The 16,784-nt window shown below is 39.1% G+C and overlaps 1 protein-coding gene across 1 annotated transcript in view; it reads left to right on the top strand.

Annotated features, from left to right (window-relative positions):
- Window positions 1–16,784, top strand: part of SLC4A4 (solute carrier family 4 member 4) — a 1,959,050-nt gene that overhangs the window by 747,269 nt on the left and 1,194,997 nt on the right. The window lies entirely within an intron of this gene.

Genomic DNA, 16,784 nt, shown 5'->3' with positions numbered 1-16,784 from the left:
CTATAATCTAAGAACTTACCAAAAGAGCAAGGCAGATGTGGTGAATGGATCTTCTAGTTGTTGTCAGGTCCAAGGCAGAATACAGAATGCTCCATATCACTAAGGGACTTCTCAAATATCTAAAATACTACTGCTGGGATAACTTGCAGAATTACATAATTTCTTACCACCTGATTTCTAGTTCCCAGGCCCAAAACAACCATTGATGGCAGCTGGTAGCATTTAGCATCTCCCTGTAAAGTATGCAGATAAGGGCTTCTCCTCAGATTTCTGGCAGATGCTGGAAGTCATAAAACAATTGCATTCCTTTGTGCTTTCAAAACTAGTAATTACTTCACCCTAAAGATGATACAAAAAGTTTTCTAGTACAGACATTTGTGTCTATGCTACATTGAAAACTGAAAAATACCATCTTTTATGGCCTAGCCATAAAATAATTTAATTTCAGTTGTTTTTCTAAAATGTACTAGACTGAGGTTAACCTCCTGTATCCCAGTTTCCACTGTTAACATATACATTTAAACAGTTACAATAGTGCATGTACATTCCTGTTCTTTTCCAATAGGGTACACTGTGGTTCCATTTTAAACATAAGCATTTGGCAAATACCCTTTTTAACACACACGTCTGTATCAGCAGTTTGATATACACATGACATACAGGTCTAATACATTTGTAACACAAGCATCTTACACAGATCATTCTGATATTCTCCAGTGACATATAATTATTTACAAAGTTCTGGCTAGCTTGGCTGACAGTACCTCCTTTGTCACATACAGTGCTGCATAGTGCTGGCTCCACAGCTGTGCTGAGTGCTAATGAGGCAGTCTGGGGAGAGGTGTATGTTAATATGTTAATAAGCAATGAGCTCTCTCCCACAGAGCTGCCTCCAGAAACGCATCTACACTACAAGCAATGCAGGGAATTGATTTGCTGTGTAGATAAGCATGACAAGTCCCCCCACATCGCAGTAGTGAATGCAGCCAAAAGGTCATGTTCAACTACCAAACATGCCCACTGTAGGGGGGAGAAGGGGTGGAGGAGCCACTAGAAATCAGAGATTACTCTACATTTAAGTGTCATAATGGCAGTGACTTCAGTACAGTTATTGGTAAGTGAAAGAAATACCAGATCCCTAGGATTACTCTAACTTTAGTGCCGTCATGGCACTGACTTCAGTACAGTCATTGGTGAGTGGGGGAAATGCCAGATCCTTGGGATTATGCTATATTTAAGTGCCTTAATGGCACCAACTACAGTATGTGGATTGGGGTTAGGGAGAAAAACAGTAACCAGGGGAAACTATAGTGGTGCTATAATGGCACTTCAGCTAGTACAGGGATATGTGGATGGGGTAATGCTAAAGACGTGAATGTCAGACAAGTCAGAAACAGGTAAGGGGGACTGTGGTGTGTGTGTGTGTGTGTGTGTGTGTGTGTGTGTGTGTGTGTGTGTGTGTGTGTGTGTGTGTATGTATGCGTCTACACATTGTTGTAGTAACTGCGGTTCAGAGATATGCAAGTAGCCAATAATAAGGTATTTCCTCATTCAGACTAATATGCCTTTGTAGGATCACATCCTTTTTAGAACCTTTAATAAAATCCTGAACATATATATGTATATTCATTGTTTGTTAAAATAATATGAATCCATAAAGAAGGTCTGTATTAATAAACCAGTATTTGGATCCTTTATTAGAAAATCAAATATAACTAGAACTGCAAATAATTAACTACTTTGATTATTGTTTTGCCTAATAATATAGCCAATATGATTAAAATAATTATAATTGAATTTTTAGCAATATTTAAAAAAAAGAAATCCTTTTGGTCGATATATTTTTTTCAGATTTGATGATGTATTACATTTAATAAAATATTTACCCCCAAAATACTATACATAATTCAGGCTAGTTCATTATAGCTCATTAGCACAGAGGGGAAGATAGAGACTTTTCCTTTTTTGGCTTCCCATATACCCAGAATTGCATCTGAATTACATCAAAACATAATAATATGGAGGAATAGTCTTTTGAGTTAATCAAAAATGTAGCAGTCTTAGATTTTGAAGTTACTGTACAATGGATAGACCTTTCTTATTCTGTTAAATGGAAAATATTTATGCTTGTAACAAAAATACTTTTAAAATTTATTGTTAAAAAATATAACAACATTTTTTAGTTATAGCCACCTTTATTTATTACTCCAGTTCTTGTCCCATGAATTAGGGATACATTAGTATCATAGCAGATCATTTTTATATAAATAAATTGAATTAAATGAAGTGGTTATTCTAATTTTCTGTTTTACTGAACAGCAGAATTTATTGATAACATAAAAAAAAGACTAATGAGTTATCATTATGGATTAATCATTAAGAAATGACATGCATTTTAACCTCAAATAAATTATAAAATATAATGTAATGAAGACTGGTTATGGGCTCAAAATATAAGACACTGTATTACATAAACATTGCAAAATTTCACATAAAAATTACAGAAATTATCTTAAAATATTAAAGTATATTGTTTTGAATCTAATAAGCAAATGTATCCATGTTTTAGTTAAATAGATATAATTTTATAGTTATAAGTCTGTTAATAAAGAGTCATATTAGAATTATATGAATTAATCCTCTTTCCATAATGTATTTTATTTACATTTTGATAGGTGGACTTTCCGCAGGACCGTTTTCAGCCACAACTCCAGATATATGGCACAAGACCTATATAAATCTACAGTAATCTAACCAAAATGTGTTGAATAAACAAGATAAATTCAGCAAGCTGTAATAAAATATAATAAATATATTGATATGACCAGCAATAACATATCAATTGCTGCAGTAAGGTATCTTTGGGGCTTTTCTAATTGAGCAACATGCTTTGATTTATACATACCAAAGAAAGCATATTAGTCATTGATGGGTCTGATAAAAGAAGAGTACAGTGGCAGGGTGACTTTTTTGGATCTTGAAAATATTTCCTTGACAATTAACTGAGCCACATTGAAGGATTTCCTGAATATGATGAAAGCATGATGATCAAATGGCAATATTTCCATACAAGTACCCAGGTGTCCTATGACTGTGCCTGTCTGAAGAAGAGTACCATTTAAAACATATGAGGCAGGAACAGCTCTATTTACTGAATGCTACTACTCTGCACTTTTTTTGCATATGTCCTCCCTGTAATCATGGGGGGTTCCTCTGGGTGCTCCAGTTTCCTCCCACATTCCAAAGACAGGACGTGGGTTGTTTGGACACTCTAAATTGGCCATAGCTGTGAGTGCGTGGTATGAAAGTATTACCATGGCACGGCGTGCCGGCCAGTGGTATAAACATTGGCTCTAAGTGATTATCACTGGTGAAATGACACCATGACCCCATGTGCAAAAAATGTGAAAAAGGGGTTGTGGATGAATGGATGGATTGAGGCAGTTTTCATTACACCTGATATGGACATATTATAGCACTTGCTGAAGCTGTTTGGTATTAGTGGTTGAGTGGATAACAGTGCCCAGCTTGTAGTCTTCATTAAACATGGTCAACCACACATAGTATGGGATACTGAATTTTATGTCTACAAAAAATGCCAAACAGGAAAGTCCCAGCACTGATCCCTGTAGTGCCACACTAGTTAAAACTTTCCTTTCAGAGAGGGTGCCAACAACTTTGCCAGCCTGAGATCCTTTTTGATATCCAGTTTGCAATCCAGCAAATGAATATGAGCTTACATTGTTTGTTTAATTTTTTAACAATAACAACAGATAAACAGCGTGTACCAAGTGACCGTTCTCCATAGCCACTGTAACTTTATCAAAGAAGCTTGCTGGGTTAAAGAGGCAGACTTTTCCTTCACAAAACAAAAACCAAACTGCTTGGCATCTAGGGCTGTTAAGATGTCTGTAACTGCATAAATTAATTCTGCTATGATATATTCTATGGTTTTGCATATAATGCAGGTGAGGCTCATGGGCCTATAATAGAATGGATCTGTAGAGGGTCCACCTTTGGGTAGGAGAATCACAATGGGGGCTCTCCAGATTTCAGGCAGAAATGATGTGGAGAGGCTGAGATTGAAAAATTTAAGCAGAGGCTTAGATAGTACATACATGTTACCGATGAGAATGCAGCCTAATATTTTTTCTAGTTACATGGAAGTATTACTTTTAATCTTTGACAGGGTGTGATGATGTGAGGAGCTGCCAGCTGTGCCAGGAGAGGTGGGGCAGTGGATGTGTGGCATGTGCCATTGTGGCTAGCTGATGTTTTGTGAAGTGTTGTATATCATTTGTGTGTCAGGCTAATTTGTGTAGGTGCTTGTGATGAGGGTGTGTTTGTGGAGCTGCTTGTGTTGAAGGTGTGTGGGCAGTGGGTTCTGCTGGATGGAGGGGAGATGAACCTGTGGGTTGGACTGTATTGTGGCTGCTGAGGTGAATGGGTTGTGGCAGGGGATGCTGGAGGAGAGAGGGATGATCTCAGTCCAGCTGACTTTGAAGGGTGGTCTGGGATTTAATTGCCTGGTCTGGGCCATGGGGATTGTGTCTTACAGTTCTGACTGCAGCGAGAGACAAAATGTCTGTTAAAACCAGGAATAGGTCTACTCCAAATTTTATCCTACAAGAAAAACATGATTTTAATAGCCTACAAATCCTTTTCCAACTTCTCCAATCAAGGAAAAATCATTTTTGCAGAATACTGGGATCTTCAGGGTATTAACCTCATGATGAATCAGAAACATCAGGCCATTAAACATACTCTTATGTTCTCACCATATAAAAAGCTTCTCTACACACAATTCATGATCGTAAACAACTTATACCTTACCCCAGTTCACTTAAACAAATTTGATCCTAATCATTCCACTATATGCTCCTGCTGCTCGTACCCACTTGCTGACATTATACATATACTGTGGTTTTGTAAATACGCACACAACATCTGGTGCTCACTTAAAGTCTGCTTAGAGAAAATGGGATACCATAAATCCACACTTTCCTGGGAAATGTCCCTACTGCATATTACAAATATCCACATGCCCAAAATCAAACTACATGCTCTAATTATTATTTGTCTCCTGATCAAATTTTATATTACTAAACACTGGCTGGATCATACTAAACTTAGGTGGAAAGATTTTAAGGTAATAGCTATCCAGTACATTAGATCCCATACGTTGTTAGTAATTAATCCTCGCAAGCGGGTATATTATCAGAAACTATGGGACTTCATCTTTTTACTCTTATCAAATGATTAGCAATCTCTCTGTACTAAATACCTACTTCATTCCCCTAAATCCCGTTAAATAGGAAGATATGAAGACTGCTTGGTGAATTGTAGTATATCAAGTTTTATTTTTATCTCGTTTTCTTTATTGACATGTTTCAACTTATACATGAGATGTTTTGGCACAATTGCATATTAGTTCTCTTGCATTTGGAACCATCTGTATTTTCTCTGCGTGATCTTTGCATTATTCTTGTCTCAAATGTTATATATTTTTCTTGTTTTGATATGAATAAATAAAACTGTGTTTTTTAAAAAAAAAAAAAAACAGGAATAGGAATCCTACTATATTGTCCTTAGGGATGAACTAATTGCTACACTGGAAGGGTGGGAGTTTTTGAAAAGGTTTATAGCTTTCAGATGCTATAACACATCTTAGCAAAGCTCTAGGTGTGTGTGTGTGTGTGTGTGTGTGTGTGTGTGTGTGTGTGTGTGTGTGTGTGTGTGTGTGCATGGTAACACATATGTGCTAGATTCTGCTTCAAATTCTAGTAAGGGGGTAGTTTGGAAGCCAGAGTCAGATGACCAGATGTATGTGATGTCATTCTGTAATCCAGCACTGAATTATGGTTTAATATAGATGAGACAGAAGTCTCAGGCAGTCTGTTTTTGAAACCTGACAAAGAAGGATCACTCACCCACTTCTTCTTGCCTTGCTTTGGGAAGTAACCAAGGAATAGTAATTCTTTAAATCAGTCAGGAAAATATAGTGAGATTAGTTAATTACTGTTTTTTGTGTGTCTGTGTGAATCTATCCATGTGTGTTATGTTTAATATTTTCTGTAATTGAAACTCTGGTGTTTATTGTAAATAGATAATATTAAATATATTTAAAATTTTCATTGTGGCTGGTCTTTTAGAGAATATTTTAACCTCTGAGAGTACTTATATTTATTTGGTGACACTGTGGCCACTCCCAAAAGCCTTGCTGCATTGGTCAAACACTTCCATTTTTACTAGTATTAATTTTACTCAGTATAATTGGGTACCCTTGTAAGAGATGTAGAATAACTGGCTTTGGAGTGTCTGATGGCAGTATCTACCTTATAATCTGGACAGAGGGGGTATAGCTGCTAAATCTGTGCCAGCCTTTCCCAGGTGTGTGTGTGTGTGTGTGTGTGTGTTTTTGTGTGTGTGTGTGTGTGTGTGTGTGTGTGTGTGTGTGTGTGTGTGTGTGTGTATGAAAATTAAATCTCAGACTGTGTGTGTCAGCTCCTTGGAGCAGGGACACAGAGCACTGGTTTCACAGAGAGGGTGGTGGAGGACTTGGCTTTGAACACTCGGCTGTGGACTCAACTCTACAGCTGTGTCAGTGGGAAGTCTTATTTGGGGGCTTGGAGAGAGAGAGAGAGAGAGAGAGAGAGAGAGAGACAGACAGAGAGAGAGAGAAAGAGGCACAGACCCAGGACTGAGGAAATTGTGCTTGGTGCAGAGAGCTGCATCTGAAAATACTTTGTATATCTATTTTGTTCCAAGTGAACATCCCTCACCAGTGTCTGTAGTGAGGATTAAAACTCTGATCACTGGCCCAGAGCAGGGACATCGCACAGGGATTTAAAGAATGCTCCCAAAATGACTTCATGTGAAACTAAATTTTCAGGTGTACTAGGGTAGCAATATGGGTAAGTCTGTAAAAGTTAGCACTAAGCATGTCTGCTAATATATTGGCTATATCCTTGGGATGGGAATATGTGATATTATAGATGAGCCTAGTGCATTGCTGGACATTATTCATTAATTTTCTGACATAAATGAAAAAAAGATTTGTAATTTCCTTTGGTATTTGTAATTTCTAATAGTACTCTTAAGTTTCTTAATGGTGCATAAGTGTGGTCCTGATATAAGGAGTGGGGATTTATTACAACTTTTCATAATTTTCTATTTTTTGTTATACAGTCTATTAAATGGAGTTTCACCAGAGGTTTATTCTTAAATTTGGCATTATATTTGGGGTGAACAGGTGGTAAAGGTCAAAGGTAAATGTTGCAGCTCTTCTCAGCTGTGTCCATTTGCAGGAGATTTTTCGAAATTTTATATGCATCTTCTACAAGCTGAAATAGGTTTGCCATGGTTACATCCCTAATGACAGTCTCATTCATTGGTAAACATCCACTTTAAATCCTGGCCATACTGCTGTCACTCTGCATTGAATTACTCTAAGTGTGTTCACACACTGTAAACCCATCTTTCTCCATTATTGACCCCAATAGGTCACTGCCTCCTCTGAGAGTCTTTGTTTGCATTATGTTTATCTGACCATGCTACCTTCCATATACCCTCCAGGGATTCATGTTAATAGACCGACCATAGTTCTGTCATCACATATCCATAGAAAAAGTTTAGCTGAAATTTAGTTTGGCAAAAATGTTAAAAAAAAAAAAAGTGGGGAGACACTCCCTGAACTTGAATACACCTATTCTGAGGTGCACAGTAGTGGAGAAAATAGAATCCCCCAATATCACTGAGACTGCTTTTAGTTAAATAATTCCTTATCTTTTCAGCAGATTTGAGCTTGACCAAACTAGCTCCTTTACAATGACAATTTACCCCCTCCAGCCTACCCATAATTTCCCCTTGCTACCTTCTCCTCTGCCCTTCCTCTTAATACAAAATTTGCACTTGTTCCAATAAAAAAATGCCCTTCTTCTTTATATCTAACCTTGTCTTCCAGTCGTCTTTCTGTATGTTTACAGCACTGAGCCATTTCAGTGCATGTGTCAGTGTGTCAGGTATGCCACTTGTCTAATGCTTTCCCATAGGTCACTTGAGATGTCATAGTGCCACCATTTCTGCAGCACTGTTGCTGTTGTTACTATGACTGTAAAGTTTCATTATGCATCCCATTCCCAGGTCTGATCATTTTCTGCTGGCATTTGTCTGCCTAATCCCCATCCTGTCACATAAAACAACATTTGTCACACTATTTACTGCTTTGCACTTGGTATGCTATTTGCACAATACTCCTCCACTGCATCACAGTGAGAAATGTTTTGTTATTTATTTCCATTTTTTATAGCAGAGATTCTGTCTGGTAATGAATTTACAGCAGCAAAACAAACTGATAGTACTTAACATATTCCTTAGGACAAGAAGCATTTAATCTACTGACAGATGACTTGACCCACCTATTTTGCTTAGTCTCCTGGCTTTGTGGATAAATAATAATTTCTTTTTAGCCCTAATCCTGTTTCTAGTTCTCACTGTAATTGCTTCTGTCTTCCCATAAATCAAAATGTAAGGGAGAGTTTTGCACCTAGCTCCCATGGTCTTTTATGACCAAATCAGTTTGGATGGGAGCACTAGTTATAATGCATTAGGTGGGAGCAGCTTTTTTGCTGAATGCTTCTATACTGCAGTTTTTTTCCATTTAGCTTATAACTGTTTTCAGCACACTGGGTATGTGCATAGCTCATCCTTGCTAGCACAGTTTAGTATTGGTGGATGAGCATATAACAGTGCCCACTTTGCAGTAATCAGGAAACTTGGTAAACCACACTTCAGGGAAATTGGTTTGAATGCCTGCAAAATCAGTGCCTAACACGAGAGTGCCCAGCACTGATCCCTGCTGTGCCCTACTAGCTACACGATTATGTTCAGAGAAGGTGCGAGCAACTTTTAGCACTTGGTATCTCTTGGATAGCCAATTTGTTATCCAGCTGGCAATGTAATTTCTCACTAATACCAACATGAGAGAGAGTGTCAAAAGCCTTGGCATGGTCAAGACAAGCAATCTCCATGAAGTGACCATAGTCCACAGCCTGTATAATATTTACCCTCATCTCTCTAACTAAAGTGTCCAGTCTGGAGACTCTGCTAAGAACCTCAATTCTTATTAAGGTTTTAAATTATTTTCAAAGGGAAGTGCTGTGATAGATGGACTTTTTTATTCCCACCCCTTGTCTACTTGGTCTTGCCCACTGGCTCCCATTCCTTTGCCCAAGTCATCCCTTTGTTTCTGTCACTGAGTGAGAGCCAAATGCTTCCCAGCCCTGGTGAGTGCCCTGTGGCCTATTCATTCCTTAGATGTAGGGTCTAATTATAGCCCATTTGTTTCCTGGAGAGGTGAAAGCATGGCAGTAGAGAGTGATTAATCTGCCAGATCCAGTAGACTCCCCCTCCCAATCCCCCCACTGGAGCTGTTGTCCCAATGGAAACTCTCTTTAGTGTCTGTCTGTTGTCTCTACATGAAACATGCTTGCCTCTGCATATGTCTTCCTTGTTCAGTGATACACCACTTGCAGTTTGTTATCAGCAGATCCATTCCCCGTGTGTGTAATGCCTAGTGGTTCCTGTAGTTGTTACCCAGCATTGAAAAAGAGCTGCCTGTCTCCTCCCAGGATGGGTGAGTTAGCAATGGCTGCTTATTCTACTCCTCTCTTACCCACCCCTCCAACACCTGTGCAGCTAATTGATCAGGAGTCAACTATGCCACAGTCTGGCTTCATCCATGGGAGTGATTTTTTTTTATTCTACCGTACAGGAAAGCAATACGATATTGGGAGAATTCTGTTAAAAGTGCAAAATATAATAAGCTCATAAAGGCTTTGGGCCAACAACCATTTGTTGTCATTTAACTTTTCATTTTAATCCTCAGAATTGGTGCAATAAAGTTATTAAAACTCAGAATGAGTGAGACATATGATATGAAAACAAATTCAGTTCAGTAGATACCTAGTATAGTTTCTTCTATAATAGGTTTTAAAATATGTTTACCACAGGGATTAAATGCTCAGCATTTCACCTTTGAGAGCAATACATTTCATGCTGTGGATGGGAAAAATGGAAACAGTCTGATAGGTAAAATAAGTAAAAAATAAATGCAGTTCTTACCAAATTAGCTTTAATTGTCCCCAAGGGCTGAACATAATTTTGTCTTTCTCAATCACTGATGCAAGGAGAACTGTCTCAAACTAAAAATGAACAATGTTGTGTAGTTCATTATGGAAAAGAAAACATTTCCACATTATACCATGTCAGTAATGCACCCCACCAACGAGAAACTGCATTGAAGGATCCAGACACAGTTGTTAATAATTCTTTATCTTTTAATCATTTTTTTCATAGTATAAATTCTTCTGTCTGGCTCATCTAATAAAGTGTTCCTTTTGGCATGTCTTTTTTGACACATATTGCTTCAACTTGACAGACCTCAGAGATTCCTAACTTTAGCCTCAACACCCTCAGTTATGTGGACACTGGCAGCCCTTTGCCTGTGCTCAGATTCTTCTAGACTTCTCCATGTTAATCATTAAGACTTTTGAACAATGAAAGCCCTGCCCCATGCTAACTCTTCTTTTGCAGAGCAAATGGCTCTTCGCTCAGTTAAAGGACATAAGCCTTTATAAGAAGACAAACAAGACACAATAAATAAGATGTTTTGGAATAATAGCTTCATGACTCATTGTTTATCCCACCTTCAGAAAAAAATTCCATTACATGTCCAGCAGAGAAGCATCTTTGCTACCTTTAAGGCAAACTTAAATAAATGAATGGGCAGCCTCGAATTCTCCTAGATCTATCTTGCATTACCATTATTGAAGCTGGAGAGAGCTTTTGAATATGGTTTATTGGTTAGACTTGTAATGGTATGCAGACTGGATGTCTAGTGTTTGTCTTGTTTGTCTTTCGGCTTTTACTGGTTAGGGGTCGCCACTGTGGATCTCTGGTCCGCTCATGATTAGTAGTGGATTTTTATGGTGCCGAGTTGCCAGCCCGATGCCCAACCTTAAAAGAAGGCACACTCATTCACACATGCACCTACTTACATGTCTTTAGACATCACTCAACCACGGGGAGGACATGAAGACTCCACACAGAATGCGCTCCAGCCGAGAATTGAACAGGAGAACCTCTTGCTGTGAGGTGACAATGCTAACCGCTGCACCACCACGGCCTCTATGCAGACTGGATGTCTAGTACTACTTATAAATCTGTTGTAGCTGTCTGCCTGTGCAATAAGCAATGCAATCTTAGATGTGAATAGCAGTGTGTTTCTTTGACTTGGCAGTGGTGGCTGTCATAATGATGCCTATGAAACTAAGAATCAGTCTGGATCCTAAACTTTGTAGCAGCATATTTGCTGCACTAATATGGTGAATGAAGAAATGAAGCATTCTACAATCTGAGGAAAATCACCCACATTTCACAATTAGTATGCTTCACTGATATTTAACACATCATCTCATACAAAGGACTGCACATTTCGGAGTGAAGCACCCCTCCCTCAAGCTATACTGCAATTTCAGCAATGAGAAGTGAAACCAAACACCTGTGGTGGGAAGAGAGCCCACACACCGCCTTCTGGTCAGTAAAGAGTTGTCTCCTCAGACAGACTGGCTGGTATTCCATTTCTGTGATGACCTGCATCTGTGGCCTGTTGAAGATCTGTTGAACCACCTTCTGTTTGCTTTCTTTGTATTTATTACTTTGTTCATGTCTTATTTCTGATGTGCAGCCATTGTAACTAAACCCCTTCAAGGAACCTCTTAAAGGTTTTATTTATGTATTTTATTTCATTCATTTGTTTAGTGGGTGAATGGGCTGGTCAGTGACATTTCCATACTTAATATGACAAAGAATTTTAGTATTGCTTTTCATTTGAAAAAATGTTTCCTTCTTTAATATTTTATGCCTATTCTACCATAGGTTCATAGGTTCATAGGTTTATACTGGCTATCTGCCCTAAGGCATTTATAAGCCTAGCCCAAAGTTTTGTGGCTTACGCCACCCCTTATATGAAAAAATACTGTACCCATTAGTTTGTTGTGCCTCTGTCAGCAGTGACACAGAGATGATTCCCGGGGTAAACCTACGATCTCCCATCCACAGGTCAAGATTTCTCTTGAACAGAGCCAGCGAGGTGCTCTGCCTCACATGGACCGGGATTTTATTCCACAGCATAGGGAGTCTCTGAGTGATAAATCTATCCCTCCAGCACGTCCTATTTATATCCGTGCTAAGGTTTAAGTCACTTGCTCTAGTGGTTTTGGTGGATTTGGATTTTTGAGGTGGAGCATGTCCATTAATTCCGGGTTGGACATGGCCTTGTATGTCAGGCACATGTCACCTCTGAGCAGACGGTATGCGACTGAATAGAGCTGGAGTTTCTTCAATCTGGCAGCATATGACAGATTTTGGAGTCCCTTTATCCTTTTGGTGAGGAACTTTTGGGGTCTCTCCAATTGCTGCAGATGTCGGGTGAGATACATCCCGAATGGGGCATTGTACTCGATCATTGGTCTGATAAGTGAAGAGTACAGGGGAACAATGACCTCACTAGATCTGGATGTGAATCCCTTCATGATCAGGTGGGCAATGTAGAAGGTCTTTCTAACCACTTTAGCAACGTGAGTGTCAAAAGAAAGGCCACTGTCAACCTGGGTCCCCAGGTCCCTGATAACCTCTTCTGTGCTTAGTGGATTGCCACCTATATGGTAGCTTGGGGTTACCTTGTTTTTCCCGAAGGGTATGACTATACATTTTTTGGCGTTTAACTTCAGGCCATGGCTCCAGCACCAGCTATCTGTTTCCGTGAACTGGAAAACATTTTATTGTTGTCAATCAACTGAAATAATCAATGCCAAAAAATGCTGTCTTTTGTTGTCATCTTTGCCATGTGGCTTGTGTTGTAACAAATGTTAAACAGATCAATCAAACAGTCAATTATTCATTCAATAAATAAACATGAGAACAAAAACAAACTGCATCAGTAGTAATGGCAAAAAGTAAATGCATAACATTATAAAAGCAAATCCATCAAATAAAGCAGTAACACAGAACATAAATTAAATAAAGTGCAATAATTATTGCAATGTGAGTAATTTAAAGAACCCAAAGTGATGAAAATGTTGGGCAGTAGGAGGACATGTGAATAGGGTGCATTAAATCCAGTGAGGTGGGAAACAATTATGGAGACACCTGTTTACTGAGATCTGAGATTGTACTTTTGTGTGTTGTGAGAGCTTGTTAACAAGTAGTTGTTGCTTGTTGCTGCAGACAGTATAGACATATACATAATATAGGAAGAAGAGTGTTAGCACTGAGTGGCTGTAGTGTTAGTCAAGGAAGGAAGGAAGGCTTAGGATGGGTAGAAGCATGGGGGTTAGAGCCCTAAAAGAGAGACCAGCTCTATTTCAGAGAGAGGCTCCGTCTTAGCCCATAACGGACAGGGTGCGTCCAGCTGGAATTGAAAGGTACATTTCAATGACTACATCTTTCAGAAAGATGGGTAGGAGGTAACAGAGATACAGAATAAGGGGATAAATACTTATGCAGCAGAAGGAAAATAGTCACAAAATATAGCAAAGGAACAAACAGATGTGACATGAAGTATGGCTGGGTAGTGCTATTGTGCAATGGAAGGAGTTTTGGTAAGAAGTTGGCCAGTTACACAAGAGGGAAGGGTGGACATTGTTGTATCATAGAAACATGGGCTAGAGCCAAGATGTGTGGCATGCGACTGTGCCGGAGTACAAACTATTTAAGTATGACAGACGAGGGGATGATGGTGAATGAGTAGCTATCTACATAAAACAGGGCATCAGCTGAGAGGTCAGAGATAAAGATGAACACCATCCTGTGGCAGGAAGAAGAAATAAGGTAGTATCAGAAACTAGGGTCAGTGCCATGACCAATCTGAGCAAAAAAAAAAAAAAAAAAGGAGAACATGGAAGGCTAGGATAAAAGTAAATATATGGCATTAATATTTTGCTTCAGTTTCTACAAAAGGTAATGGAATGGTGCAGTTTTGGGAGGAAGGTAGTGAAGAGTGGGGAGAGCAGTGGACAGAAAGGGAGGAGCCAAGGGGACCCTGCTCCCAAAGGCCTGTCATAGTATATGGTCCTTAAGTATCTGTCCATTGTACTCACAGATCCTTTGATCAAGTTTCTCAACAGACCACTGTCCATTATAAAAATGCTTGATAACTGGGAATCAGAAACTATGGTAATGTGGTACAGGTTAGGTTATGGGAGTAGGAAACTCCAGGCCTGATAGCTTAAGAAGAGTGACAGGGGAAGTAATGGAGATGTAGCTTTGGTAAGACAGAGAATAAATAAATTGCAGTTCATGTTAATTAACTCTGTAATAATGAAGTGCAGTAATTATTGCAATGGTGAGTGATTTAAAGGGACAGCAGTATGAAGGACAAGACCTAATAACCAACAAGGTCAGAGGAAGGGTGATGCAGTGAATAACATTGTCACCTCACAGCAAGAGGTTCCCCTTCTTGGCTGTGGTGCCTCCTGTGCCAGGTCTCCCATGTTCTCCCTGTGTTTGCATGGGTTTCCTCCAGGTGCTCAGGTTTCCTCTCACATTCCAAAGACATGCAGTAGGTAGAATGGACACTCTAAACAGGCCATAGATGTGTGTGTGTGTGCATGAGAGTGTGTGTGGTGTGGAAAAGGCATGGCTACCCACTCGGTGGTGTAATTATTGGCTATAGATGATCATTATTGTTGAAGTGACACTCCAACCTCATGTGCAAAAATGGGAGAAGTGGTTGTGGATGGCTGGTTAAAAGTCAGAAGAAACATTCAGACAAACATGATCAATTTTTATTGCTGGATCATACAAGACCATGACAAGAGGTACTGGTAGATGTGGTCCTCCTGAATTTAAGCAAGATCTTTGACTCTCTAACACAGAAAACATCATAAAAATGGAAAGATTGGGAACAGGGTAAAGACTAAGGAACTGAATTGCTGCATGGCTGACTGTTACAGCCTAGAAGGTTGAGTGGAATGAGACAATATCAGGAACTAAACCTGGTCAGGACACACTTTCACTACTATGTGCATTTCTTGAGGTCACACAAGGAGAGGGACAGCAGGCATTTGGATAGTCCAGAGGAAAGCCACCAAGAGGGTGCATGAGAGGGAGACTGAGATGAAAGGATGCGACCATTAACTACAGCAGTTACATTTCTTCACACTAGAAGTGAAAAGAAAGAAAGAATGAGATAGGAGGATGCAGAGCACAAAGTAAGACAGCTCTGAAGGGTTTGGATTCATATGTTATTACTAGAAACTAGGTGCAGAAGTCCATTAGGAGCCTAGCCAATGCAAATCATGCTACTTGTGTCCTCTAAGTACAGATGTCTCAGTATACTTACAGCTGCCATCAGGAACAGTTTTAAAGAAAGCTATTGGTTTACTTTGATTAGCAGTGGGAGCTTGTTTCATAGGTAAGGATGTTTTCAGAGAGTTACCTGCCATGCTAGAAGGCTCTGTTTATATTTAGATATAAGTTTGGGTCCTTAGTATTTGTGTTATTTCCAGTTTTTCAAATGTGTAAGGGTTTAAGGAAGGCTTGGTCTTTCACAGCCCTATAGATGCAGTGATCACTGGTCAAGAGCTATAGGAAATGGAGTAAAGTAGCGCGGGGCTCTTAGTTGTCTGTGTAACCCAAGGAGCTCATAACTAAGATTTTTTTTGTTTTTTTTGGTTAGGAAATGTTATGGCCTTTCCAGTTGGGTCATGTGATTGGATAGGTGCATACGAACAAAGACATTGCATTCTATAATGGGCCTGATTAGGGATGTCTATAGGTGCACAGTGAATTCCTTGGAACTGAAAGCTATCCCTTTTGTAATTATTTAAGCCCAGCAGAATTATTTCCTAACAGTAGTTTATACATGGTAGCCAAATGAGAGTTTATTGTTTAAAAATATGCTTTGTTTCCTGATAATGGCATAAACTCTGGGAGAGGATACCATTTGTATGACATGGGCAGGAGTATTCATATTTCCCAAAGAGTGCTATATTCATTTGTTACCTTGAGTCCACAGTCATGATACCAGGTAAAAATGTGGTTTGAGACTTCTTACAGGATATGGATTACAGCTGGAAAGTTAATGGCACACTAAGTTTGCAGTCATCAGCAAACTTTGTCATCCTTAGACCCTTGATGTCATCTTGCCCACAGAAAGTGCATATGTCAAAGGAACATTTTAAAGAGCCCTCTGGAACACCAGTAATGACAAGTCTTCTAACCACCAACCCTCATTTTCCATGTTTTGTCAGCAAGTTGATTGTAATCAGGTGGGTGAGCTTATCAGTAATACCAGAGTGTGGGATAATGTCAAAGGCTGTAACTCAACTATGGTAGGAAAGCATTATCAGACCCACTCTGATGGTCCTCAAAGACATCATCTGGTAGACAAGACCTGTCCTTTACAAAGGCAGTTGATTTTTGTTGAGAGACTACAGATTAATGATCTTATTGTTTATGATTTCTATTACAGTGCACTCGACTTTACAGATATAATAATATTAATATATAATAATATAAAGATACATTTATATATTAATATGTAGACTCCAGAGTCAGTGATAGGGCCACCTTTGTGTAGGGGAACCCCACTAGCTCGTTACAGATCTTTGTCACGTAGTATCTGGCATGGGTAAGGCTTGAATAGGTTTAGAAGTTAACCAGTGAAGCCATGGGTATTTCTAAGAGACAACCTGGTGTGTTGTCAGGACCCACAGAGCTAG

The sequence above is a fragment of the Protopterus annectens genome, chromosome 2.part0 (genome assembly GCF_019279795.1).
Source record: "Protopterus annectens isolate FY-2018-M chromosome 2.part0, PAN1.0, whole genome shotgun sequence".
NCBI classification, from domain to species: Eukaryota; Metazoa; Chordata; order Ceratodontiformes; family Protopteridae; genus Protopterus; species Protopterus annectens.
The sequence above is the reverse complement of the archived record's forward strand: the minus strand, read 5'-3'. Positions and strand labels throughout refer to the sequence as shown.